The sequence below is a fragment of the Leuresthes tenuis genome, unplaced genomic scaffold (genome assembly GCF_036924035.1).
Source record: "Leuresthes tenuis unplaced genomic scaffold, fLeuTen1.0.hap1 SCAF_9, whole genome shotgun sequence".
Classification (NCBI taxonomy): Eukaryota; Metazoa; Chordata; class Actinopteri; order Atheriniformes; family Atherinopsidae; genus Leuresthes; species Leuresthes tenuis.
In genome coordinates, this window is record NW_027325363.1 from 13,346,239 (window position 1) to 13,350,364 (window position 4,126).

The following is a 4,126-nucleotide window of genomic DNA, read 5'->3' on the forward strand; positions in this document are numbered from 1 at the left end:
GCTGACAAAATACAATAAATTCATACTGGTCTTTTGCAGTGTTTTGCCAGAGTTTGATGTACTATCTGACAACATACATTTATTTTTGTGTCTCCATGTGAGTGAGGGAAGAATAAAAACCAGACAGGAGGAGTAAAGAAATATCTTCTGTAGCTAATTTCACACAGTCTGAAAGACAGGAGAGACGATAACTAATTCCACACAGTTATGTTATGTTTATGCATTTAGCAGACACTTTTATCCAAAGCGACTTGCAGATAGGGTAAGGGGGTCTTGCCTAAGGACCCCTACTGGAGACAGTACCTTTCATGCAGGAGATTTGAACCCAGAGCTCCCACACAAAAGGTGGCAATCATACAACTATACTATCCAGTCCCTAGTCTGAAAGACGGGACAGACAATAACTAATTCCACACAGTCTGAAAGACAGGACAGGCATTCCAACAGTTGGACTAACCCTTCCTCCCCCTTGTTTCCATTTTGACACTTTTTTGCTACGCTTTTAAGAAGCATTTTTCTGTCTGAGTTTACAGCTGAGTGGAATTATTTCCCCATTAAAACTGTTTTGAAGAAAATGAATAGTCGGACTCGTCGTAGTCAGCCTCTTATGGGGAAGTTATTGAACAAAACGTCACAAAGACATGTACACTTCACCATGCATGGAAATTCCCAATGACCTCAGTAGGTGACATCCTCTGATACCTTTCTATATCATTCAGTGTGTATGTGGCCCAAATATATTTGTAAAAACCAACACACAAGTTACAAATAGGACATTTTTATTTGTGGATAGCAAAACACGTGTGGAGCTCAAGGCATATTTGTAGATCACCCTCTGTGTATTTGCAGTTATTTTTTAGACAAATTTAAGCCCATACATTGCAAAACATACTGCTTTTTGGTTGCAGAGATCCCCACTCAGTTAAATATTGTTATTGTAAAGACCTGCTCCTAGTATGGAAAATGCAGTATATTATATTACATCATCTTCCCTTGCTAAGCCCTGCCATTCAGAAAAAAAAAGTAGGGGAAGTTAAAAATGTCAACTAAATCCAGTAATGTTTAGGGAAAAATATATTTCCCTAAACATTATGAAGATGGGTAAATATTTAGAATATAAATGTTAAAAGATAAGACCCTGCAAGTGCAAAATATAACAGTGTGATGTACTGTGTTACTGTGGCAACTTCATAGATTTGTCAATGATCCCTAAAGTTTTCTGCCTATCTGACCTTCTCTCTAACCTTGTCTTGACAGTTCAAACATCTCTCTCTTTCTCCTTCTCCAGCATTCTATTCCTCTTTCTATCAACATCCTAAAAACTGAATCTAATTAACTATGGCTTCTCTCAGTTTGCACTATTTACAGTAGTAGTTCCAAAAAGTTGGATTTTGTGTCAAATGTAAATAAAAAAACAATACAAGTTGGAGGTTGCTAAAACTCATATTTACTTCTGAGAGACTTTGCCTCTCTGAGGTGCTCTTTTTTTATTATTATACTCAGTCATGTGACTGACTTGTTGCCAACTAACCTAATTCATCATAAAATGTTCCTTCAGCTGTTTCTCTTACTTTTCAGCCTTTTGTTTTTAGATGTGCTGTTGCCCTCAAATTCGAGACGAGCTAATTCTGAAATAATAGTAAAATGTCTTCCTTTCAATATGTTATGCTATCTCAAAGCGCTGCTTTGTTATGTGAAGTCCTCGTGAAATCCACTATCAGACAAAGCTATGAGCTAGATGGAGAAAGATGTGTTTGACTGCATGGATCACTGAAACTCAACGCATCCTTTTAGAGCATTCTGTTGAATATCTTTACTATCTCCTGTAATAGCATCTTCTGTTTTGACTGTGTGCCTCTTGATTAGACCATTCTGTAAAAAAGAAATACATGAATACCATGCTCCTGTGCATGTTTCTTAACAAATCCAGCCATGTGTATTGGAACTTATGTTATTACATCTTTATTGTTAATTCAGCTGGTTTCATGTACAACCTTTTGTACTTTCCTTTCTGAAAGAAAATCACTTCTTCCAAACCTGAGCTTTGCATCTCCTTTTCATTCTAACCTGAATACTGAATTAGTGTACTGCTGTGTTGAAGACGTAAATGAGTTATCTTCCAGGCTGGCATACAGTGTCCTTTATTCACTTAAACATGCACATTGTAACTCATCCCCTTTTGAATGCAAGGCAATTTGTCTTCATCTTCCTTTGCCTGTTTGATTTTGATTAATTTCAAATTCTGCTTTTCCAACCAGCCACATCAGGAGAATAAATATTCATTGCTGTGGGGATCAAGCTTACAACATTTCAGACCCATCGACGAAATGCTGTGCTGGAGTACTACTCGACCTGAAAAGAGACAAAGATGACAGTCAGAGTTGTGGATCATCTCAGAATAGCTCTAAGGTAGGTTTTGTTAATAATAACGGCGACGCAGAATTACTTGTGCATACCTTACACAGAGGCTAATGTTATGGTACAATAGAGTTGCAGTGTGAGATGAGCTAGTTTAGCTTTTTGTAATGTTTACACCTGGTAGCCATAAGTTAAACCTATAGAATGTGTGCGAAACGACATGAAGAACGAGCTTTGAAGGAAAAATGAAAAAGTGGGACCAGAGTGGGGAAAAAAATCCAGTGGCCAATCTTATTGCACGGCTTTTTAACTCTAAAATAAAAAGTGACCACATTTTTATAAAGCCACAAAAGTCAATTTTTTTTAGACAAATGTCTAATGCAAATGTTTCATAACCCTGCTTACTCACCCAGTCACTTTGCAGAAGCAACCTAATTATCTCCTGGACTTACTGATTATTCTGTAAGAGACAGAGGAAGTCCCTTACACACTAATCTGAACCTAAGCACAACAATTTCTATCAGAATTTGAAAATGACTGTAACAGTCAGCGTGGGTTTTGAATAATTTTGATGGCTGACTGTATTTCTATGAGTGTCATAGATATATGTGATATCATTTGAATCCAATTCAAACTTTAAAATTGTAAATCATCATGTTTTCGTTGTCCATAAATATACGAAATATTTGCTTCATATGCAGGTTTGCTGCAAAAGTGAGGGCGTAGAGGTACTCTACAATGCCAAGAATGGATTCCAGTGCTGTGGTCACGACTACTATAATACGTCTTTGTGGTCGTGCTGCTCAGGCAGACTGAGTCCTGTGAACCAAACAGGAAATACTAAATCCAGCATTCCAGGTTAGTTGTGTCTGCTTAGACATCACATCACAAACTAACAACTGACTTTCTAGTCATTTTAACCAGACTTCAAAGTCTAGCTCCTGCATAATGCCGACATGTGCAATTATTATTATTATTTTAATTTTTTTGTCAGAATCCAGGGTTCTATCGTTGGTCAACGTGAATAAAACAAGACTTTGCCAGAAATGTAAGATAGCCGTTTTCATCTTTTTTTTTCCCGCTTATTTATTTTCTGTGAACAAACACTGTCAATGAACACGAGTGTCTTTGTAACTTTGTGTGTTCATGTCCTTGTTTAGTTCTCATTGGGGTCGTGGAAAGTGTGTCTCTGAAGAGCACTGTGTTCAGCAGCGTGTTGGAAATCCAAGGAGGAAATGTCACAGTGAAACGTTGGACCTCAACTGTCATCCTGGAAACGCCTGATTATTGCAACTACCTTAAACTGACCCCTGGAAAGACATACTTCTTCGATGAAGTTAACATCTTCACTGGTTTCAACCATGACTCTGTTCTCCAGTCTATCCATTTCATTCTGTCTAAGTGTTCTCAGTAGGTCATTGCTGGTTAGTGTGTTCTTGTTCTTCAGTCATTACTTTCAACAAATACTTACAGACATACTTACTTATTACATTTGAATAACTATTTACATTACTAATAACACTATTATTAGTTATATTACTCAGTGTTTTACTTAATGTGTTATTCTGCTCTTCTCGACTTTATCAAGAACTGATGTTTGTAACTAACTCAAACAACTTGTTACTACAGAAAGCAATCACTAGTATAATGAATCCTACATGGTGCACAGTGGCATTAACCCTCTGAGGTCTACGATCATGCCGATGTGATCGGATCGCATGACGTCATTAATGGGCTCATTTTACTGTGCTCTCATCCAAGTTTACAT

General features: G+C 37.3%; 1 long non-coding RNA gene across 1 annotated transcript; it reads left to right on the forward strand.

Annotated features, from left to right (window-relative positions):
- Positions 1 to 3,058: 3,058 nt before the first annotated feature.
- Positions 3,059 to 3,758, forward strand: LOC140313739 (uncharacterized). Its single transcript, XR_011917084.1, has 3 exons — positions 3,059 to 3,216; positions 3,353 to 3,406; positions 3,519 to 3,758. It is a non-coding gene; the product is annotated as an uncharacterized lncRNA (long non-coding RNA).
- Positions 3,759 to 4,126: the final 368 nt, after the last annotated feature.